The sequence below is a fragment of the Lygodium microphyllum genome, chromosome 29 (assembly GCF_053477565.2).
Source record: "Lygodium microphyllum isolate KBCC chromosome 29, Lygodium_microphyllum_v1.1.10, whole genome shotgun sequence".
Lineage (NCBI taxonomy): Eukaryota > Viridiplantae > Streptophyta > Polypodiopsida > Schizaeales > Lygodiaceae > Lygodium > Lygodium microphyllum.
In genome coordinates, this window is record NC_141163.1 from 52,042,843 (window position 1) to 52,068,297 (window position 25,455).

Below are 25,455 nucleotides of genomic sequence, written 5' to 3' on the forward strand. Positions count from 1 at the left end.
AAAAAAAAATTGTGGCAGGGAAGTCACATATAGCACTGTGTGCTTTATTTGGGCCATACAAAATAGTTTCTGCACGGTGTACAATGCTCGTGTAAATGAAAACAAAGTGTACTTAAATCATAACATTGATACATGAAATAAATACATGATCGCATAATGAAAGTGATTGGTACAATCATGGCAAGATATCACTACTACATAGAAAATGTCTACACAGATCAGGCGACAAAAAAAGAAGGGTGTGTGAGCTCCAAGGATCCAAGGGCGAGCTATATATCCTTGCCAAGCTCAGGCACTCCATCCATCGCATGCCCACGAACTCTTCTAATTGGCCACAAAGGGTGAACTCCTCCTTGGGACGAGACGTCACCTCCCTAGATAGAAAATTTTCCAGCCACACCCAATCTTCTTGTATATGGTATTCAATTAGCTTGCGAGTACAATGTATGATTGATATTAACTTTTCTTACTGTTTGCTGAAAATCCAAGATCGTCTAATTAATGATCTTAGATTGAAACTCACCGAAGCGTCGTACGTGTTCTATAGACAATCGATGTTTTCGTCTAATTACTAGCTTGCATTGAGAGCAAGGACATGGGACACGCTGATTAAGATACATCTCGCGATCTTGAACAACAATACCTTCATCATTTTCCATTTTGTCTATGTTACGATAAACAATTTTTTTTTTGTTATCATTCTTTTTTTCTTTTTTAAATTGTTTGAGAAGGGATTTCTTCTCTTGTAACTCATAAAAAATTAACGTATATAAAGTCTCCACCCACCCACCCACAAATTAACATATATATGTCCGAGTGTTTCCCGTCTCGTGGTGTTGCACCGGACCTCACCACCACTCTCTCTTTGTTTTTTATCCATTCATTATCTCCTCTCCTTCCATCTCTCTCTCTTTTTCTCTTTCTTTATTATGATGTATGTTTATTCCCTCTCTCTCGTTCCTTATTCTTTTTTCTCTTCCTCCCCCTCTCTCATTTTCTTTAATGATCATGACTACGACTACGACCACGACTACCACTACCACTACCACGACTACGGCCACTACCACTACCACTACCACTACCACTACCACTACCACTACCACGACCACGACTACTACCACTACCACTACCACTACCATGACGACGACCACCACATCTGCCACTACCACTACCACGACTACGACCACTATAATAAACAAGAAAATAAAAGAAAAAAAAAACAACAACTACTACTACTACAAAAAACAAGAAAACTAAACAACAATAAACAAGAAAAGAAAAGAAAAAACTACTACTACTACTACTACAACAAACAACAACAATTAATTTTCTTCTCTCTGTTCCTCTCCCTCTCTCATTTCCTCTCCCTCTCTTTCTCTCTTTCCCTATCAGGTTTAATGTTTTTTCTCTCTTTTTCTCTCTCCTCCCCCTCTCTCATTTTTTTCTCTCTCCTCTCTCTCTCTCTCATTTCCTTTTCTCTCTTTCTCTCCCTCCCTCACCCTCTCCCTCTCTTTCTCTATTACGTTTAATGTTTTTTCTCTCTATTTATCTCTCTCCTCTCCCTCTCTCATTTCCTTCTCTCTCTTTCTCTCCCTCTCTCATTTCCTCTCCCTCCCTCACCCTCTCCCTCTCTTTCTCTCTTTCCCTATTAGGTTTAATGTTTTTTCTCTCTTTTTCTCTCTCCTCTCCCTCTCTCATTTCCTCTCCCTCCCTCTCCCTCTCCCTCTCTTTCTCTCTTTCCCTAGTATGTTTAATGTTTTTTCCTTCCTCTCCCTCTCTCATTTCCTCTCCCTCCCTTTCTCTCTTTCCCTATTATGTTTAATGTTTTTTCACTCTTCCTCTCCCTCTCTCTTTCCCTATTATGTTGAATGTTTCCCTCTCTTTCCTCTCCCTCCCTCTCCCTCTCTCATTTCCTCTCCCTCTCTTTCTCCATTTTCCTATTATGTTTAATATTTTTTCTCTCTTCCTCTCCCTCTCTCAAATCCTCTCCCTCCCCCTCTCTTTCTCTCTTTCCCTATTATGTTTAATGTTTCCCCCTCTCCCTCTCCCTCTCCCTCCCTCTCTCTCATTTCCTCTCCCTCTCTCAATACACACGAATTATACCAAAAACAAGTAAGAGAGAGAGAAAACACAAAAGCAAAGCAAGAATGGACAATGCACTCTCCGTAAAGGCTTGAAGGGTTTGGTGGCTCCTCTTTGCGACGACGACTCCTCTTCGCCCTCCGTACACCTCCTCCTCTTCTTCGCGAACGGCAGCGGAAGTGGCGGTGGTGAGAAGCCTTCTTTCTCCATCTTTCTCTCTTTCTCTCCCTCTCAAATGCAAGATGTTTGCTCTCCCTCTCGCTCTCCCTTTCGCTCTCTCTTTCGTGAATGCGCACAAAATGGCGCGCTCGGGTTTCGGCCCACGTTTTTTTCATTTGGGTACCATCGCTATTTGCGTCGCAAATGCGACGCTAATAGCGATGCCGCTATTTCTTGTCGCAAATGGCCATTGCTATACCCTCATATCCTTCTAGTGCTAGTCAACGGTCTATAAAGCATTGTACTTGCTTTCTTTTGTCAATGCAATGATAGTACTCTTTTCTTTCTAGTAAAGTGTATGTGTCATTGTCCACACATAATATTATGTTTATGAGTCCAAGTCTCAATCTTGGAACCTAATTCACTTGTGTGACAGTTGGTCTTGTCTGTGTCTATGTCTTCATGAGTTTGGTCTTCATCTTTCAACATTCATAGCTTCCACATTGCCATGTACTAGATCCATGTTTTAACATGGTATTAGAGCCCACTTGGCTGCCTTCTCTACTCTTTTAGCTTCTCTCCACCTCTTCCCAACTCCAACTAATGAGCTCATTTCTCACCTCCATCCTCATTCTTTCCTTCATGACTGCCATAGCCTACAAGGCCTACTTGACTTGGAGGGCTAAGATCTCTTCAACCAAGGGACATCTCCTCAAGCTTTCTTCTATGGATATCTTCTCCAAGTCAAGGCGCTCCCTTTTGTCCTAAAAATAGACTAGATTCATGTGCACTGTAACCGGCATTGGAGTTTTTCTTAGATCTAGCGCAAATTTCATCTCAGCAGCCTATCATATGATTAATGCTACACCTGTGCTCAACGATTCTTCCCACAACCATAGGGAAATGGAAGGGCACTACCTAAGCCACTCTCAGCAAAAATATTTTGCAAAATGGCTCACTGTATGAGCTACTATAAGCAAAAAAGAACCAGGCTCTGTCCAAACCCTAATTGTTTCAACCATAGCCATTTCATTTCAAGCTCTCTTTTTCACTTAAGTTTCTCATTGTTCCAGTCAACTTAAGTTCTAGCCTACTAAATCTCAACTTCCTAGTATCAAATCAAGAAGGGGAAGATTTGGATTTGGAAGAACTTGAAGGATTTTTGAGATTTAGAAGACTCAAAGAAGAAGATAGAAGCACAGTGTCTATTGACACCCATCTAGTGCTTTTAACACTTGTGTCTCTTGACACAATCAACTCTTCTATTGCTTAAATATGAGAATTTTGGTGTTGATTTGCTTCTCCAACATGGAAAATAATCTCCAATTGTTTGGTTCAAAGGAGTCTAGTTTCACACCTGGAAAACCCGCATCAGGCTCATCCTGATGAAGAAGGGTTGTTGGGACATTACCAATGGCAAAGAGAAGAAGCCTCTGGATGCAGACCTTGTAGCTACTTGGCAGAAGAGTGATAAAAAGGCACATGCTATCATTAAGCTAGAATTGGATGACAGTTACATCCACCATTGTTGAGACTTCAAGTTTGTATGGTGTGTGATCGTCGACAGAGTCTTAGCTGTGTCCAGCTGTATCAGAAAGTGTGGGACATTAAATAAGTCGGTGGCTTTAGACTTATTCAGTACTTGGCGTGAATGGTCTTATAGACCTTAGTGTGTTGTAATCATTTGATATATATGGGTAATTAAACATAAAGAATGTGTGAGAGCATACGGCTCCTCACAGTGGTTCCCATTCTCTATCTCTGTCTTTCTTACTGTTAACATGGTATTAGAGTAGGTTTTGTGGATGCCTTACAAGGCTTCTGTGAGCTTGTGTTAAGATCAGGACAGTGAGCTTTCAACTCAGTTCATAGGGCAGCTTCACCTCAGTTTGCAATGGATATTGGCAACCTGTTTAACCTTGGTCTGCAATGGAGGCTTGCTCTAGACTTGATCTAGACTTATCCAAGCCTGTATAGAGCCTTGATTGAGGCTTATGGGCTATTAACTACTGCTGCACCCAGTCCCCAAAATAGCAGGTGCAAATTCACGCAAGCTGTCCAAAACTGCTTCTACTTGTATCAGTCCTCTCCAGCTTCTACTCTAGCTCAGCGGTAGCTTATTCTTACTTGTGACACTCTTGAATATAGTGGAAATGGTCCTTGACATCAATTGTTGATACTTGGTACTGAGATTGACCACCACATACTCAATTTTGGATTGTGAAGAATAGTCTACAGGTGTGTAAAATAGGGCAGCCCCGTGTCTTGATGATTCAAGCTCCCTGGCTATGCTCATTTGATGCCCAAATGGCAATGATTGATGCTGGACACTTGAGGATGTTGTGCTTATGCTGTGAGATGACTTTGGGCTGATTCAAGGGCTTCATCTCCTCAGTTTGAACAAATATTTATGTGCTATAATATACAAATTTGAGAATTATGACAGGCTGGAAAACTGTCATAGACTGTTGGAAGCATGCATTGGTTTATATTGAAGCACAACATGACCTTGATTGACTCCTATGAGATGCATGCTTTGACATTTTCTTGGCAAATGTCTTGTGGACTGAGAAAGGGATTGCATGCTAATATTTGAAGTTGGAAACAAATACAGTGATGTTATCTTGGCTGGTTACAGACATCGAATTCATTTTATGACATTGTTTGTTGAAGACAGAGTGTCTATAGCTGTCTGTATGGTCATGTATTGACCCCTAGATCTGATAGCACATGTATGAAGTACTTTGAGGACATTTTGGAGCTAGATAAACCTTGCTTTGGTGAATATTTGCTGACTGCAACCTACAATCAAGATATTTGACACTGGCACTTAATGTACATGCACTAGTATGTGCCCGAATGATCATGTATGGAACCCTACATGTATTAGCAGATGTCTGTGAGCTTTTGAGACATATATGACATGCATACACCTTGTTTTTGGCTATAAATCAGTGGCTGGTCATTTAGAGTCTACAAATTTTAGATTGTTTGTATGTACCCTGGTAGTAAGGTTGCATGATACATAATTAAAGTAACTATATGGTCTATGTACTGACTGATGTACCTACGGGTTATGTCATATGTTTCTGGATGGTTTTGAGATGTTGATGGGCTGAAATATTCTGGTTTTAAATAGTGATTTTGGTGTAGAAAACTGTCATAAACAGTCAAAGTTTGTAGTTAGTCAGTTAGACTTGTTGACTTGCAGGTAGTCAGGCATTGTTTACGAAATGGCAAATGCTGACAGGACAAACAATATTACCCAGATTGTGGGGGATAAATTGGACAGCCATAATTATGTCATATGGAAGTTTCGCATGGAGAACTTCTTAATTGGGAAAGGATATTGGGAGTTGGTGATTGGAGTAGAAGCCGAACCTGAACTCCCAAAGAGACCTACAGCTGATCAAAGACGACTACACCAAGCTTGGACATAGCTCTCCTAAGGATGCATGGGACATTTTGATCAAATACTATGGCACCACTAGAAGTGCCAGAAAGATCCATTTAAAACAGAAATTTAACAATATGGAGAGAAAGAGTAGATCTATATAGAATTATGTCACGGAGATCAAGACCATTACAGATCAGCATCTGTTGGATCACAGGTTGAAGATGAAGACATGGTTCTTGTAACATTGAATGGCTTGGGGCCTGAGAAATAAGTCTTTTGATACTTCTGTGTCTGTGCAGGCTGAAATGCCTGATTTCAATGAACTGGTTGCATTGCTTATCCATGAGGAGGTTAAACTTGGCTTAGCTATAGGGTCAAGTAGTTCCAAAAGCAAGGATGTAGTCTTTTATTCCAATCAACACGGTCGTGGCAACTGTGGTAGAGGCTATGGTTCTGGCAAAGGAGGCCAACAAAATGCGTCCTATGGCAATAACAACCAGTAGGTATCAAATGCAAGAGGTGGTGGAAACTTTAGAGGGAGGGGGAGATCTACCCCTAGAGGCAGAGGCTCATGGCAACAACAGCGTTCATTTGACAATCGGAAAAAGGATAAGGATTGTCATTATTGCGGGAATTATGGACATATTACCAAGGACTACTGGAAGAAGCAAGGCAATCAAAAGGGCAAATAGCATGGACATTTTGCTACGCCTAGTCAGGCAGATGATGCTTCAGGAGATAGATTGTTTGCCATGTAGTATGTGAAAGATAGAATTGCTAAAAAATCCACTGATGATGCAGTATGGTACATTGATTCACGGGCATCGAGATGACACACAGCATAGCATTGAGCATAAAGGCAAAGTGTCTCTTGTGGTTCATGATGGTAGAAAGAAAAATTTGCATGATGTATTACATGTCCCATATCGATAACGAAGAACTTACTGTCGGGGTCAGATGACGGATCATAACTTGCAGGTTAGGTTCAATAAGCATGGTTGCTTTATTGAAGAGTTTGGAAATGGATGCTAGTTGATTGCTTGTAGTCACAGGAATGGCAGAATGTTTAGTCTTGATGCCACTTTGCTAGAGCTAAATTCAGCTATGTTTGCCCATGGTTCTGACACTGTCAGAGATTTGGAAATTTGGCATAAGAGAGTGGGACATGTGAATTTACAAAGGCTGCAAATTATGCAGAAAAAACATATTATTACAGGTTTACTTAAGTTCCAATACACAGACATTGGTCATGTATGAGGTTTGGTAAGCAGTCAAGGTTGCCATTTGTCAGGCATGTAAGGCAGAGTACACATCCATTGCAGTTTGTGCACTCTGATGTCTGGGGGACCAGCCCATAATGTATCTATGGGAGGCTCGAAGTACTATGGGACATTTATTGATGATTACAGTCGCTATACTTGGGTGTATATTCTATGTACAAAGGATGAGATGTTTGCTATTTTTCAGCAGTTTAAAAAGCAGGTTGTAAAGGAATTTGACTGCTATATCTCTTGCTTGAGATCAACAGCGGTGGGGAGTATGTGTCAAATGATTTTGATAATTTTTTGGTTGAAAATGGAATACATAGGCAGCTTACCTGTAGCTATACTCCATAGCAGAATGGAGTGAATGAGCATAAAAATAGGGTATTGATGGAAGCTGCTTGTGCCATGATGAACGAGAAGAAGATGCCGCTCTATTATTGGGCTAAGGCTATTACGATAGCCATGTATATCTTGAATCGGACTCCCATTGCAGGTATTCATGAGATGATGCCATTTGAGAAGCTGTATGGCTATAAGCGAGATGTAAGTCACATGAAAGTCTTCGGATGTCTTGCTTATGTGCACACCCTAGATGAGAAAAGGAAGAAGCTAGATCCAAAAGCACATAAGTGTGTTTTCATTGGATATTCACAGGAGAAGAAGGCATACAAATGCTACGATCCCTCTACTAAGGAGACTTTGGTGAGTAGGGATGTCATCTTTGATGAGATGGCCTCTTGGTATATATCACCGGTTGCAGTGCCATCGGATACGCCTTCTACTCATGTATCTACAACTGATTTGCAGCAGAGTACTACTATGACAGGTCATAGTGGTCAGACGCTATCATCATGGACAGAGAGATTGCGGAGCTCTGGCTCACCGTCCCCACTGACACCACTATGTCAGTGAGGGGGAGACATGATATAGTGGACATCAAAGGAAAAGGAAAAGTCATTAATGATATATTTGGTGTGATGACACTTGGCAGAATGACTTCAGGCTATGACTCAACTGACAATCTAGACACTGAAGTTGGTATTCTTACTGTGTATACGCCTAGTACTAGGCAGAACAGGTACATTCCGCCTCATGAGAGAGGGGAATTGAGAGCAGTGCACCACAACCTAGATGCTCGCAGAGGGTCAGATATCCTATTGACAGGTTAACGTATAGTGGCTACTTTGCAAAGCATTATGCTTACATGACAAAAGTGATGGAGATCAAAGAACCAAGTACATATGCTAAAGCAGTAAAAGATGAGAACTGGTGTGCATCTATGGATGAAGAAATGAATGCCTTGGCCAAAAATAAAACATGGGATCTTGTGCCACTATGCTTGAAGGAAAAAATACCATTGGCTGCAAATGGGTCTACAAAATCAAATGCAAGTCGGATGGCAGTGTGGAAAGGTACAAAACGAGGCTGGTTGCTAAGGGGTGCCCAACAGTATGGAATTGATTATGAGAAAACATTCATCCTTGTTGCCAAGTTGGCAATCATATGCACTATGATTGCTTTGGCTACTACTAGAGGCTAGAAATTGCAGCAGATGGACGTGAATAATGTATTTTCAATGGTGACTTGGCAGAGGATATCTATGGGTCAGCCGGAAGGGTATGTATACCCTAATTTTCAGCACTATGTATACAGGCTGAAAAAAGCATTGTACGGGCTGAAACAAGCTCCAAGAGCCTGGCATGCAAGGATCAGTAACTACATGCAAAGCTTGGGATTTGCTGTTGGTAGGGTTGATCATAGCCTATTTATGAAAAAGATTGAAAGTGGCTTAGTAGTGCTGGTCATATATGTTGATGATTTGATAATCACTGGTGATGATGACTTGGCATACAACATGTAATGAAGATGCTGAAAACTGAATTTGACATGAAAAACTTAGGTGATTTGAAGTATTTCTTGGGCATTGAGGTGGTTACAACTGAAAATGGTTTGTGGTTGATGCTGAAGCACTATGCCATGGAAATGCTAAAGAAGTATGGCATGGCTGAATGCAAACCACTGGATACACCTCTTGATCAGAATGTAAAGTTAGACATGAGCACTAGGGCTAAAGTTGAGGATGTGACTATGTACAGGCAGATGGCTGGCAATCTAATTTACTTGACCATCATTAGGCCTGATTTGAGATATGCTGTAGGGATCATAAGCCAGTTTATGCAGAAGCCTCGAAAGCCGAACTTGGATGCGGTTAGACGCATTATGAGATATGTTAAGTCCACTATAGATTATGGGCTGTTCTATGTGAGAGATAAGCCCTTGAAACTGGTTGGATACACGGATGCGGATTGGGCACGATGTTCATATGACCATAGATCTACGAGTGGCTATGCTTTTCAGGTTTGGAAGCGGAATGATCAGTTGGAGTAGCAAGAAGCAGCCTATGGTTGCTTTATCAAGTACTGAGGTAGAGTACAGGGGTGCTGCATTGGCAGCATGTGAGATTGCATGGTTTCTCAAGCTTATGGTTGATTTGGACATACATGTAGATGCTCCAGTGACTCTGCTATGTGACAATCTTAGTAGTGTACTCCTGGCCATGAATCCAGTATACCATGCCAGTACAAAACACATTGAGGTACACTACCACTTCATTAGAGAGATTATTCTTGCAGGAAGAGTTGATCTCATGCATGTGAAGACTGATGAACAAGTTGCAGATATCTTTACCAAGTCTTTAGGTAAAGATAAGTTTAGTGTTTTTAGACAACTTCTTGGTGTGCAGCTAGTGCCTTGAGCTTGAGGGGGAGAGTTGAGACTTCAAGCTCATATGGTGTGTGACCGCTGACAGAGTCTTAACTGTGTCCAGTTGTATCAGCAAGTGTGAGACATTAAATAAGTCGATGGCTTTAGACTTATTCAATACTTGGTTTGAATGGTCTTATAGACATTAGTGTGTTGTAATCATTTGATATATATGAGCAATTAGACATAAAGAATATGTGAGAGCATACGGCTCCTCACAGTGGTTCCCATTCTCTGTCTCTATCTTTCTCATTGTTAACAACCATGTGGATAACTGTGAAACATCTAATGATACTTGGAAGAGATTAGACACATTATTTGGAGCACAATCAAAGTCATCTAAGTACAAGGGCACGAAAGATCAGCTGATATGTGACTTCTATAAAAGGATCATGTACACTAAGAAATTTTGACATGCCAAGAAGAGGTCTCAAAAGGCCTATCTAGCTGCTGTTAAAGAAGAACAAGACCATGAAGAAAATGAAGTAGAAGAAGACTACTAGGAGAAGGACAAGCCTCATCACTCCTTCTACTCTTATTCTGATAGACTTTTTTAGCCTTGTAATGCCTAGCCTAAATGCTTCCAACATAAGCTTGTAAACTCCTCATGTAGCCTTGTACTATAGCCTCTATACACTTTGTGAGGCCCCTGTTATAGCCTCTGGATGTCCACCATGTTTGTGATACCCACACTTAGCATTTTTTGCGACAACCTCTAATGTTTACCATGTTTGTGGTGTGCCACACATTGCAGGTGGTGCTCACTAAAGCCTCTACACATTTTTACTTTTGTTTGTGATTGAGGAGGGGTGTTGAGATGTTGGCAATCACACCTAGCTTAGCCTCTTTGTATGGAGCAGTGTGGGCTCAAGTTGTTTATCCCATATGCACAGTGGTGGAAAGTGCTTCCTAGTCAGATGCCTATAAAGCATTGGACTTGCTTCCTTTTTTCAATGCAATGATAGTACTCTTTTCTTTCCAGTAAAGTGTCTGTGTCATTGTCCACACACAAGATTGTGTTTATGAGTTCAAGTCTCAATCTTAGAACTTAATTCACTTGTGTGACAGTTGGTTTTATATGTGTCTATGTCTTCATGACTTTGGTCTTTATCTTTCAACCTCCATAGCTTCTGCATTGCCATGTCCTAAATCCATGTTTTAACATATTCTAGGGTAGGAAGTCTTATGGTATTTGTTTCTCTTCTTCTTATTAAGGTAGCTCTCACATAGACACACTACGCGAGGAATTGTTTGACATCGTAGGAGGAGAGATGCGAGGAGAGATGTGGAGAGAGATGGGCCTAAAACTGGTAAGGATGGTGAAGAAAGAGGGAGAAAGGTTAAACAAAGAGAAGAAAGAAGGAGATAAATTGAGAGCATCTAGGAAACACTATTATGCTTTTAATATTTCAAATTTGGGAGAAGGGAAAAATAATTATGACTTGAGAAGATATATGATGAGGAGGAAGGATGATATATCTTTTGCATAGCTAATGGAGCTATGCCCTACGATGAGAGGACAATGGAAAAAATTAGTAAATCTGAAGGCCCAAAAAAGAAAGAGAGAAATAGTGAGAATTTTGAGTGTAGAAGAGTTATGTGATATTTGTTAGAATCAGAATATAGGTGAAGCATATGTTGATGGAGGAGAACAAGTTAGCATGATTACTCAGGCTTGTGTAGAGCACCTTGGTCTTCAAATTATCGAAGGATCAAAGTTTCAAATTAGGCTTGCAAATAATTCTAAAGTGAGGTGACTTAGCATAATTCAAAAATTGGAGGTCAAGATTTATGGTGTAGCCATGAAAATAACTTGTCATGTTATGCCCACAAGGTTGGGGGATTTTCCTCTTATTCTTGGTAGACCATGGCTTAGGAAGGCAGGTGCAATACAAGATTGGGGGAGAGGAACCATAACGATTTATGAACAGAGAGGAATAGCAAAAAAGTTTGACATGGCATCAAGAAAGGAATTGGTGATTGAGGATGATAGTGAAGAAGAAGAAGAGGAGGAGAGTGATAGTTTTGAGGAAGGTGATAGTGAGGATGAGAGTTATGAGAGTGATTCTAATCGAGAAGTGTTATCAATTGCAGTAGAATTAGTAAATCTTGAAAGAAATGGGGACAGACAAGAGAGTTGGGGCTTTATTATTTGCTTTGATAGACGTGGGTGTTTGGGAGATGATGAGAGAATTGAGGAGGATTTTTTTAAATTTTTAGAGGATCATGAGGGGGAGGGCTTAGAAGTAGGAAGATTTGATAATGAAGTTGAGGACTCAAATTTGTTTCTTGATAAGGATGATATAGTTGAGTGTGATAGTGAGTTTCTAGATGTAGAGGTCGATTGAGAGAGTATTAAGGTTGTGGATTCTAACTCTTATTGTGATGAACTTAGTGTTTATGACTTTGGTGAGTCTTCTTTGGCTACTTGTGACTTGTCTAATGGTGATTTGAGTATCCCTAGAGAGGCTTCTATTTGTGATGTTGTTGATATTGTTTTGAGTAGACCTAACTTCATTCTTGATGTTTGTGTTGATGATTGCTTGTTTGATTTGGGAAATAATGAAGAAGAGAAAACTTTGTCTAATAGTCTTGCAGTTTCTTTAAATACTCCTAGAGTTTTTGATTATGTTTCTGATTGGGGTTTTCAGAAACTTGAGAGTGACATGAGAATGTGAGAGAAAACTTGACTAAGGTTTTGAAAGAATCAAAACCTTAAGAGAAGAGAGATTTATAACTAGGGAACAGAAGTTGGAAGGTGATTATGAGATGGTAGTTGAGAATTGGGGATTTGAGAATTTTTTATGAGATTCATGACCCAAATTTGTTGTCTTGTGTTGATTTAGTTTGTGATGCTATTGAAGCTTATTTAGATTATTGTGAGATTTTTCTTGAGATTGTTTGTGAGGATGCTATAGAAGGTGTTTACTAATCTTTTTGTTTGGAAGACTCAGTGGAGTCATGTATTGTTGATGAGTTGTTTGGTTTGCATGGGTGTCTTGGAGAGACTCCATGTCTTAGTGTGTTTGGTTCTTGTAGTATTGAGAGTCAAGATGTGACTCAATTTGATGTATGTGATAGTATGAATGATTGTCTTATTGTAATGGTTTTTGGTTGTTTGTATATATGGATTGAGTTTAGCAACAAAGAAAGGTTTGAAACCTTATTCAAGATTGCTCTTAGGATGGTTGGGATGGATATGTGGATTGTTGTGGATGATATGTTTTTCATTGATAGTGTGGGTTGTATTGAGATTTTTGAATTGGAAATTTTTGTTGATTTTGGAGAGAATTTTATGGATAGCTTCCTACCTTTTGTTGAATTACTTGAGGCTGATGTGATATTGATTTGTTTTGATGAGAAGCTTGTGGATAGATCATAATTTAGACCTAAATTTTTATTGGCTTGTAGATGTTTCATCATTTTATGAAAGCAACTGCTGTGCAATAATGCTTGCAGACTAGGGGGAGGGCTAAATATGTCAAGTGTATTTTCATAAATTGAAAACCCCTAGTAATGCATCATGTAGTTAGGAATTTTGTGTTTGATCATTTGCATGATTGGTTTTTGATATACACTTTTCTTACTGTTTGCTCAAAGTTTGAGATTTCTTGATCAATGATCTCCAATTGAAACTCACCGAAGCGTTGTACGTGGTCTATAGACAAGCAATACTTTCGTCTAATTGCTAGCTTGAATGGAGAACAAGGACATGGGACACGCTGATTAAGATTTGCCTCACAATCTTGAACATCATGACCTTTATCGTTTTCCATTTTGTCTACGTTATGACAAACAATTTGTTTTTGTTCTCATTCACTTTTTCTTTATTAATTTGTTTGAGGATGTATTTTTTGTCTTATAACTCAACAAAATTAACGTTAACCATTAGGGCCAAAAATATTTCAAAAACGGTACTTGTAAAAAAATAATTTAATTACTAATTAGTTGAGGTTTTAAAATAATGAATCCTCCAAATTTGGTCATTCAGACGTGATTAATGAGAGAATTTATTATTCATTTAAGAGGTCAGTCATTAAATGCCTAAGGACGTTAACTCATGTCAGAGGTCACTTTTCGGCCATTATTCTTTCTTTTTTAATATTCTACTATCACGTTTTCCACCAAAATCACGCTTCTTTTTTCGTCTGCATTCATTTGAATCATCGTTATCTCCTCTTCACTTTGTTTTCTTGGTTCTTAAACCAGATTTTACTCTGTCGCAAAATTTCTCACCAAAATCACGTCCGGTTCTTACCAGCAGTCTACATTGGTCTCCCTTTGTCTCCCTTCATCTCCTTTCACAAAATCTTGAGAAGGTGATCAACAATCAAAAGAGTCTCTACATAGAGGACCAATCTTGAGAAGATGATCAACAATCAAAAGAGTCTCTACACAGAGGACCAATACCACTTACTTGCCGATTGAGCTATAGAGATATTGTCCTCCATGGACCTGAGGTGAGATCATCTCGTTAGTTTTCAACAAACCCAACTAGGTTGGCACATCCAAGCCGCATCTTTACTTCGACCCCTAAGACATCCATTCTATAAGATTTTGTTTCAACTAAATCCAAGCTTTTTATTCAATCTCTTCAATTTAATTCATAAGAAAATGGGTAAAAGAGTCCCATGGTGTTGATGCAAATTGGTAGGGATAGATATACTAAGGATAATCCTAAACCTAATAGAATAGAAAGTGAAATTTTTCACCTTGATCTTAGGACTTGAAAATAGAATATCTTCATTATACAGTGTTGTAATATCAACTTTTTAGCAAGCACTAATGGATAAGACAAGGATAATATATTATAATTAGAAGAAAAGAAGTACTTTGATTTCTAGGAGACAAAAATATTTACCTAGTAATAGATTAAAAACGTTTATTATTAAAATTTTAGTCTCTTAAAATATAAAAAATATTAAACAAGTAATAGATAGAAGTATTAGTGATATTGTGTATCATATCAACTTTAGAACTAAGACAATTTTCTGTGTGCAAGATGCTTCGAAGAATATGAAGGATATAACTTCTTACTTAATATTAGCTCTTGGGAGTCTTTTTCTCATCATACCCTCAACTATGATTAGCACTATGGGGTTTCAAGTTTCAATATCCTCAATTGCGATTCTTATTAGCACTATCGGATTTCAATACCTAAATGGTGGCTTGATGTCATGGGATGATACTACTCATGCTATCATATCCTAGCAAATCCCTTAAGATCTCTTCCCTTGATTTGTAAGAAGAAATAGAAAGGACTTGACTCTATTTCTTTCTCTCAGAACTCTGATTCTAATGCACATGCTATCATATCCTAGCAAATGTCTTAAGATCTCTTCCCTTGATTTGTAAGAAGAAATAGAAAGGACTTGACTCTATTTCTTTTTCTCAGAACTTTGATTCTAATCCAGACTGATTTTATAATTGAAAGCATCACTATATTATTGATGCTTTATCATTGTATATCTTTTTCCAAATGTAATATATCTCAATTTCACAAAAAAAATGACCATCAAAATAATCTTTGTGATTATAGATCTCCTTTACTCTATAGCATTCATGATCTTATTTATTTTTTAAAAATAGTTTAAAGAGTATTATATGATGTTATACAAAGTTCTCTACATGAAATAACATGAACTTTTGACAAGTCGATGGAGTTAGATAAATAAATTATTAATGGAGTCATTTATATAATAATATAAACTGTTGATAAATCAATGGAGTTGAATAAATAAGTCATTAATAGTTAAATTCTTATATGAATCCCATGATAATAGATATAATTATTCAATATCTCTTCAATCTTTTTCTATAGCTCAAAAGGATAGAATATACTATTTAATAAAGATAAACTATATTTCATAACTCTTCAAGAAGATACCCTCTCTAAAATAAAAATATTTTAGTGAATTGATAGAATTATTAGCAAATAAGTTATTAAAAATATATATTATCTCAAAAATATATAACTATTCATATCTTTTGTATATTTTTAAAGCTCTTAAAGAAGATAGAATATCTATAGCAAATATATACTAATGCAATATCTATTCAAAAAGATAGTCTATTTTGGATCAAAATTATGTAATGATAGATAGAAAAAAAAGTAAAGGAATAGGCCAAAAAAATTTAAGCTTTAGGATAATAGTCACATGTGACTCTCTGATAATGTTATAATCTTTATTTTTAATAAGACTTTACACCTATTAAAAAAATAAAAAAAATCATAAAAGCATTAGACACTTAAAATTTTTTGGAAAGTTTTTAAGAAATTTTTGAGCTCATTTGTTATTTTAAGTAAAAATGAAGAAGAGGATCTTCCTTATATGTTGTAAGGGATAAGAGGAGTTGAGTATGAATGGTCTTGAGGGGAAGGGGAAACCCTAACCCCAAAAAAGCACAAAAAATGCCATCATGATATGCCATGAATAGGGTAGTAATGTAAACTCCAATCAAAGGCAAAAAGAAATCGTTAAGACCTCCGGCCAATAGCTGAAATATTCAGCTGACTTTCAAGCCTTAGCAAAGGAATGGCTGCCCTTAGAGCTATAGAGGCAGAAGGCTTGAAGTGCAAGATGAAAAATGAATGAGTGTAAGCTTCGTGGCTTGACAATTAACAGTGTTGATTATACTTAAGGACTCGTCATCATAGCAGTGGGAGAGAGCAGGGCAATGACAGATTGGGGATTGCCATTGAGCCTTTTTGAACGTCCAAAAATGGTAAGTTATTGATAGCTTTGTCTAAGATAGGCCATCTACGCTCGCCGCGCTCCCTACGGAGTATGGCTCGCGTCCAGACTTTCGGTTGGGAACGGAGTAACTTTCAAAAGCTCCTATTCATGCCATCATCATGATATGCCATGAATAGGGGGGTTGGGTGATAATCACCCAACCCCCTATTCACGCCATATCATGATGGCCTATTTTTTGTGGCCTTGAGGGAAAGGGAAAACCCTAACCCCAAAAAAGTATTAAAAAATCACAAAAAATAGGCCATCATGATATGGTGTGAATAGGGGGGTTGGGTCATCATGCAACCCTCCCATTTGCGCCATATCATGATGGCATTTTTTGGTGATTTCTTTGTGCTTTTTTTGGGTTAGGGTTTCCCCTTTCCCTCAAGACCATTCACACTCAGCTCCTCTTGTCCTCTATAGCATTACGAAGATTCACATGTATACACTCTCAATACCTTGTCCCCTTCTCCCCCTCCCCCAATGCCACATTGGATTACAAAGCATAACAAGATGCTCCCCCTTAATCCACAAAAAGATGCCTTTATAAATCAAGCTATAATAAAATGCAATATATATTCTTTCTCCTTGGCTTGGAAGGCTCACTTCCTTGAGTAGAAGAGGATCTAGATTGATTTGTTGGCTGATCAAGTACTCTAAGGGAGATTGGAACCTTGGTAGTTGTCAGCTTTGTCCTTGTCATCACTATTGCGCCGCTTGAGAAAATGACAGGAAGAGTAAAAAAAACTATTCGTTGGTATGGTCAATATGACATGGAGAGGATAAGTTGATACGACACGAGAGTAGCAAAGCCAAATTTTCACAAGGTCCTATTCGCGCTGTATTGTGGTACAGCTCATACGACGTGAGCATGGCAAAGCATAATGTTTGGTACTATACTTCTTGCTCCGTATCGTGGATGACCTGATATGGCATGAGAGTGGCACAATGAAATCTCCATATGAGGAGTCCTCGCTCTGTATCGTGAAGGAGTAAACATGTGCGTGCAAAGTACAACCCCCTGTAATGACTTATTTTTTATGAGACCTTAAACCTATTTTAAAAATCCAAAATTTTTCCACAAGGTTATTAGGCTTTGAAAAAATTATAGAATTTTTAAATATTTTTAAAGCTCGTTTGCTATTTAAAAACTATTTTAAAGCAAAAAATGACAAAAAAATCACAAAAAATCACCCAAAAATAGCATATCATGATACGGCGCGAAAAAGGGGTGTTCAATGTCATTTTTCAGATTTTATAAGTAAATAAGGACTTCGGGACTACCAAAACATGCCAGACTTTGGAGATTTTGTCTAAAAAGGAGGAGAGAATCACGAAGTGGACTCTACTATCTCCAAAAAAGAGGAGACAAGAATACCATATTCTTGCGCATGTGGCACACTCTCTTTGGCCCTTTTCTTAATCCCGTGATTAACAAAAGTGCATTTTTTGAAGCGTTTTTGGCCCTAATGCTAAAGTCTTGGTTTTCTCCCCCTTTCGATGTTTCTCCTCCTTTCTTTGCACATTTCTTTGCACTCTTCGTTTTATGTTCTCTTCCCTTTCTATTTCTTTCTCTCTCTCTCTTTCTTTGTAGCCCCTCTATTTGTTTCTCTCCACCCCTTATATTTTCTCACTCATTCTCCTCTCTCCCTCCCTCTCTCTCTCTCTTTCCCCATTTCTTTGTTGTCTGTCATGTTTATTCTCTCTTTGTCTCTCGTTTGCCTTTCTTTTCCTTTCTTCTTCTCCCTCTTTCATTTCCTATATGTCTTTCTCTCTCTCTCTCTCTTTCTTTGTTGCCTCTCTTGTTTCTCTCCATCTCCTTATGTTTTCTCACTCATTTTCCTCTCTCCCTTTCTCCCTCTCTCTTTCTCTTTCCCCATTTCTTTGTTATCTTTCATGCTTATTCTCTCTCTTTCTCTTGTTTTCTTTTCCTTTTTCTTTCTTCATCTCCCTCTCTCATTTTCTATCTCTCTCTCTCTCTCTCTCTCTCTCTCTCTCTCTCTCTCTTTTCATTGCCCCTCTCTTTGTCTCTCTCCAACCCCTTATGTTTTCTCACTCATTCTCCTCTCTCCCTCTATTTCTTTCCCCATTTCTTTGTTATCTTTCATATTTATTCTCTCTTACACACACACACACACTCTCTCTTTTGTTCTCTCTTCCTTTTCTTCTCCCTCTCTCATTTCTTTCTCTCTTTCTCTCTCTCTCTCTCTCTCTCTCTCTCTCTCTCTCTTTAATGCCCCTCTCTTTGTTTCTCTCCACCCCCTTATATTTTCTCACTCATTCTCCTCTCTCCTTCCCCCTCTCTCTCTCTCTCTCTCTCTCTCTCTCTCTCTCTCTCTCTTCTTTTCTTCATCTCCCTCTCTCATTTCATATCGTTCTTCCTCAATGCAGCTCATTCTCAAGAAAACCCCTCTCTTTGTTTTCTCTCCACCCCCTAGTGTTTTCTTACTCATTTTCCTCTCTCTCTCCCTCTCTCTCTATCTTTTTCTCTCTTTCTTTGTTATCTTTCATGTTTATTCTCTCTCTCTCTCTCGTTCTCTCTTCCTTTTCCTTTCTTCTTTTCCTTCTCTCGTTTCCTCTCTTTCTTCCTCAATGTACATCATTCTTAAGAAAAGAAGAAGAAGAAGAAAAAATAAGAACAAACCTTCTCTTTGTTTCTCTCCACCCCCTCGTGTTTTCTCATTCATTCTCATCTATCCCCCCCCCCCTCTCTCTCTCTCTCTCTCTCTCTCTCTCTCTCTCTCTCTCTCTCTCTCTCGTTCTCTTTTCCTTTTCCTTTCTTCTTCTCCCTCTCTCTCTCCCTCAATGCACCTCATTCTCAACAAAAACAAACAAAAGAAAAGGAGAAAGAACGAGAACAAATGAAAAGGAAGCAACGTACTTACCACAAAGGACCGAGGATGGATTCTTCATCTGCTCTTCACGATGGCTCATCTTCCCCCTTCATGCACTTTCTCCTATTCTTCGCAAATGGCGGCGGCGGTGAGAAGCTCTCCTTCTCTCTCTTTCTCTCTTTCTCTCTTTCTTTCTCTCTCTCTCTCTTCCCCCCAAACACACGACCTATTTCGCTCACTCTTTCGCTCTTTGTAGCAAAATGCCTCACTCAGGTTTCGGCCACTTTTTTTTGTTTGAGTACCATCGCTATAACAAGGCTGCTGATATGCTTTGCAACTGTCCGTCGCTATTCTCATATATCCTTGTAGCAGTTATCTTTCCACATCATGGGGATTATGGGTTCATGAGCACTTCACCTTGCACCAGTGTCGGATGTACTACACTTGGAGATTGGCTCTTAGAAAATTTCAATTATTTCCATGCCATGGGTTGGGGTTATACTTATTGCACCATCGTTGAGCACTAGCACGGCATGATGCCTGCTACAGCAATATGTAGTAAAATGTATATGCATGTGCACTTGAGAGAGCACCTTTCATTATGCAAGCATAGTTCTATACACACATGAGAGTTGGGATGTTTATCATTGAATTAGGAACCTCAAGATGAGTGGAAAAGGTGGTTGGGTGAGTTTGAGGGTCGTAAAAGAAGGCCTCAAGATGTGAGATGGGTTTTTCTACTTAGTCAAACATCATGAGGACCGTTATTTTCCTGAGAGACTATAAGATTTGGGTGGTTAGAGCAAAGTGTAACATTTTTTCCTTCCATCGAGTATCGAGAGGTGAGGTTAAGGATAAAAATAATTAAGAAATTGTGTTTGCATCTTGCATGACACACGGGCACTGTAGATAGGCTAGACACTAGTCCTTCAATACATTGATTTTTTTAACATACTACACTGATTGTGTGGTTGCATGGCATAGGTTCCAACATTGCACTTTTTCAAAAACATTGGTGATTAAGCACGGAGTTCATCTTTAAAAACATATTTTTTATTAGGGTGCATTGCATGGTATCAAAGCAAGTACAAAAAAAAAAAAAAAAACATTCTTTTTGAAAACATAAGAGAATATTTTGATTGGCATTGGTGAGTATATTCTAGGGATGCAATGAATGAACAGGTTAATGAATTTCACAGTGATAGCTGCATATTTTCTAGGGTGAGGCCGAGTCTTATGGTGTTTGCTTCTCTTGTTCTTAATATTGAGGCAACTCTCACGTAGATGATATATACTACGATGAGAGGAATTGTCTGACATCGTACTTTGAAGATGTCGATGCTGTGTGTGTGTGTGTAACAGGGAAGGTTCACATTATGTATGCTTTTCAATTATTGGGCGGTGAACGTGAGGATGAAAACGCTTCTCTGTATGTGAAGGGCGGGAGTCAGGCTAGTTCAAGAGCTCATGGTATGATAGGGAGGGAAGCCGACAACACACACAATATGAGATACTTCGCAGGATATGAGAGCTAATGCCATCTAAACAATTTTCCTTGTGTAAGAGAGGGAGGGTCGCATGAGACAAGTTCAAAAAAGAGCTAAAGGCTTTTGTCTAGAGCTTTAGTCCATGCAAGTTTCGTTCATCATGGAAATAGCTTGTATTGTGGATTCGTGAATATTAAGGTATGATATTTATTGACTATTTTTGCTTTGATGTGTTTGTCTTCTGTGGCAGGTTACTCGTGCCTTGAAAATTTTTCTTGTTAAGTTCCATTCTTAACCAAATTCTTTCAAGTTATTGGCACTCCTTTCCCTCGCATGTTTTTGGGTTCTGACTCAATTTTATCTCTACCATTGCTCATGAAACAATGTACTTGAGTGATCAATAAAATAAAACATCTACTACTCCTATAAGAGTGTAAGGCCCTCATCACATAAGGTGAGCTTTCTGCAATATCCTACAAGATGCTCAAGGCTCATTGTCTAGGGATCCCAATACTCTTACATCCAAGTGTCACAACCATAGGTTTAGGGTAAGATAACCATCGTGTATACAAATCCAACAACAATCATACCATAAATAGAAAGCATAACATTAATTATTAACGACTATGCCATGTGTGAACCTACCTTTGTTTTTATCCCATTTTTCATTCCTAAAAGTAAAAAATCAATTTAGAGTTGGTTTTGGGTCTCTTGGGATTTGACTTAAATTAAATTTTAACCAATATAACTTTTAGAAGAAATTGTTTAAAAAACATGTTTCTCTAGTGTCTCGGGTCACTTTTTATTCACCTTTTTTAATATGCTTGTAGTCACCATCATGGTTTTAAGAGAGGAAATTAAGGAAATTAAAACATATTTTAATGAAACTGTATTCATTTATAATTTACTCCTATTTATGACTTCCTTAAGTTTCACTTCAACTTTGTATGCATCTCAAATTCAACCATAGATTCATTGATGACGAATTCAAACACAATCTCTATATGTTGCTTTTGGTCCATTGGAACTAGTCTATGGAATGACTTTTACTGATGCTTATTAAGAGAATGACCTCCAAATGCTAATGTACTATTGCATCGGGTAGATTAGGAACACAATAGTATGCTTGAATTCTTGAGTAAAATAGTAGACGGAAGTGAATTCTTTGCCCAAAGAAGAAAGTTTAAATTTTGAAGGGGCAAAAGGGGGGAAGAAGGGACATCTTGGAAAGAGCACAACATGCTTTTCCTCATTTTTTGTTTTAAAAGAGAAAATTGTTTTGTCTTTTGCTTTATGATTCGTGTCTTCACTAAAAGAAGAAAATTTTGTTAAGCCCTTCCCTACTTTCCAAAAAGAAAAAAAATCGCTCACTTTAAAAAATTCTCCCATTATCCTATTACATGAAAAGCCTATTGTCACTAGTTCCTTTTGCAAGTTTTGCTAGTCACATAATGGGGATATTATACTAAGAATAGCATTGTGAACCCAATGTATAACTCTACTAGAAACAAGGCCTCCTTGGATGCCTCAGTGGTAGCCACATACTCTGCCTTTGTAGTAGACAATGCAACACAATTTTGTAGCCTGGAGATCCAAGAGATTTCTCCTTGTGTGAAGGTAAACACATAGTACCCAGAAGTGGACTTTCTGCAATCCGCATGACTAGCATAGTCTACATCCGTAAAGCCAACAACAGATGTCTTCTGCTTTCCAAAGAAGATGCACAGATCCTTTGTGCCTTTGAGGTACTACATAATACCTTTCACTACTTCCCAATGCTTTTTACCATGGTTTGCCATGTATCTACTAACCACTCCAATTGCAAAGGCAATGTCAGGACGTGTAGCAACCACAGCATACATCAAACTGCCAATAGCTGAAGCATATGGTATCTTGGCCATTTCAGCCTTCTCATCATCAGATGTAGGACTATCCTCTAAACTGAGTTTCAATATGGAGGCAACGGAACCCCAATTGTTTTCCCCCCCTCCATATTGAAATGGTGCAAAACCTTGCAGAGATACTCGTGATGAGATAGATAGAGTAATCCTTTTGACCTATCTCTGAGTATTCGCATGCTAAGAATGTGATTTGCATCATCAAGATCCTTCATGTCAAAGCTGCCATGAAGACTTTGCTTCAGTGAGTCCAAGGCATAAGTATCCCTGCCAGCAATCAGCATGTCATGAACATACAGAACCAAGATAATCATGCTACCATTTGCTATCTTCTTGTTGTACAAGCAGTGATCCACTTGACTTCTATGAAAACCTTGATATTGCATAAATGTATCAAACTTATGATACCATTCTCTTGGTGCTTGTTTCAGCCCATACAAACTCCTTTTGAGTTTACATACCATCTTCTCTTTTCCTTTTGCCACAAACCCTTTAGGCTGTTGTATATATGTGTCTTCATGCAGATTATCATGTAAGAATGCAGTCTTTACATCCATCTGTATGAGATCCATATCTTCAGTTGCAACCAAACCCAAAATGGTTCTCAATGTAGTCATCTTGACTACAAGAGAGAAGATCTCATCAAAGTCAACTCCATGTTCTTGCTTGTATCCCTTCGCAACCAATCTTGCTTGTACTTTGGCGAGGAACTAGAAGTGACCTTCATCTTGTAAACCCGTTTGCATGGAAGGGTTTTCTTCCCTTTAGGCAACTATACCAAGTCCCAAGTGCCATTTTTCTCAAGAGATTCCATCTCTGACAACATGAATTTATACCATTTTTTGTTGTCCTCTCTGTCCATTGCTTCCTGGAAGCAAGTCGGTTCACTAGAGTCTATCAACATGACATAACCAGTCACATTGTTTGCACCAGGAATGAATTTATCAAGTTTTCTAGTAGTCCTAGGTAATCTCCTAACCATATAATCATTGTTTGTTGGCTATTGAGCATACAAATTTCCATTTTCAGCTTCATGTCTTGGCATTTCAACCTGCAAATCAGCATTAACAGCTTGTTGTCCTGGCTATTTCTGCACATCCAGTGGCTCATCATTATGGGAAATGGCTAACTGATCATTTCCATGTAAGAAGCTGGGAATACTTAGAATGCTAATGATATGCCATGTTACATTGACACTGGTATATAAGGAGAGAAGTTGTAATTTTTCACATCTTTTGACATATCAATACATTTACAAACTTTCTCTCCCTTCTTGCTCCAAGCTTCTATGGCTTCTTCATCTTTCCTGTCTTTCTCTCTCCAATTCTAGTCTTTCTCTCTCCTTGTCACTCTATTTCTCTCTCTTCCTGCAGTCTTTCTCTCTCCTCTGCAGTCTTTTTCTCTCCCTAGTTCTCTCTCTGACAAGTGGTATCAGAGCTTCAGTCTTTGATCCATTATTTTCTTCCATTTTCACTCCTATTTTCCTATTTCAAAACCAATTTCAGACAAAAATGGTACAAGACAGTGACTAGTGGAGTGCTGCAGGACAACTACAGTTAGCAATGACTACATCTGGGGATATCCAAGGTCAGATATGGCGGGTAAAGGCTTAAATGGCTGGACGTCATCAAATTTTATGCAAAAATGGAGGTAACTAGGGTAAAGGATGGTTAACCGGGCTTAGTTTGAGAACAAACTGTGGTTACTTTGAAAAGAGGGGTTTCTCTTTCCCCTTTCCTAGAGTTTCCTGCAGGTTTCATGGAAGTTCAGCCCTGAAGATCAGCTCATATCTCTCTTATCCCTGAGTTTCTTGGTCAAGTACCACATGGAAATGATTCCTCAGTTCAAGACCTTCAGAATGAGCATATGGTTGCTCAAGCTTTTCACTGCCATGGAGCCAGAAGCAGCCTCGAAAATTGCGGCGCAATTTTCGGGCTGATTCCAGCCCTGCCCTGCTTCAAACTTGCTTCTCCTCAACTCTGGCAATCTTCTTGATCCATTTCAAATATAAATCCTCAGCAATGGTGAGATTCTCAGCCACATTCATGGATTCCTCAGCTCTCTTGAACCCTAGGTGAACAGTCCATGGGCAGCCATGAAAGCTTCAGCCCAAGCTTCCATTTCTTGACAATTTCTTGAAGATTCTTCATCCTTTTGGCCCGTGGAATCATTTCAGCAAGGATTCTTCAACAAATTGCAAGGATTAAGCATGGGATGGCTAAAGATTGAAGATCAAGAGCTTCTATGGAGCAAAAATTTGGGGAAAACGGGTTTAATGCTTCAATTTCAAGCATTTGAAGCTTCAAGATTGTCTCAACCATCAGATAAGCAAGCCTTATGGATTATTTTGCTAACATTGGACAACCGGGAGCCCTATCAAGCATTTGGCAAGTTATTTTCAGCCATGTCAAGGTATTTCTCTTCAATTTTTAATCTCTCTCATTAATCCAATTGCTGACCTTAAGCCATTTGACTGAGAGATTAAAGAATTGAACATTTTCATCAAACTCTCAGCCAACCTTTGCTTGAATTCATCTATTCAAGAATGCAATGCTTGCCTAATGCATATTAGCTTCAATCAGTGAATGAAAGGCCTCAATCTGAGATTTCAGCATAACATTTGAATCTTATTGACTGAATACATTGATTGATTCCTTTGTTTACTCTAATCCAATTGATTGGTTGATTCTCTTTTGCCTAAATTGGAAAATTGTAAAAGGGTAAGTACTAGCAATCAGTGAGTCACTGAATTGCATAGGTAAAACCCTTCTCCCATCTCAAGTTTTCTTATCTCAATCAATTGCATCTCATGAAATGCTGAATGGATATT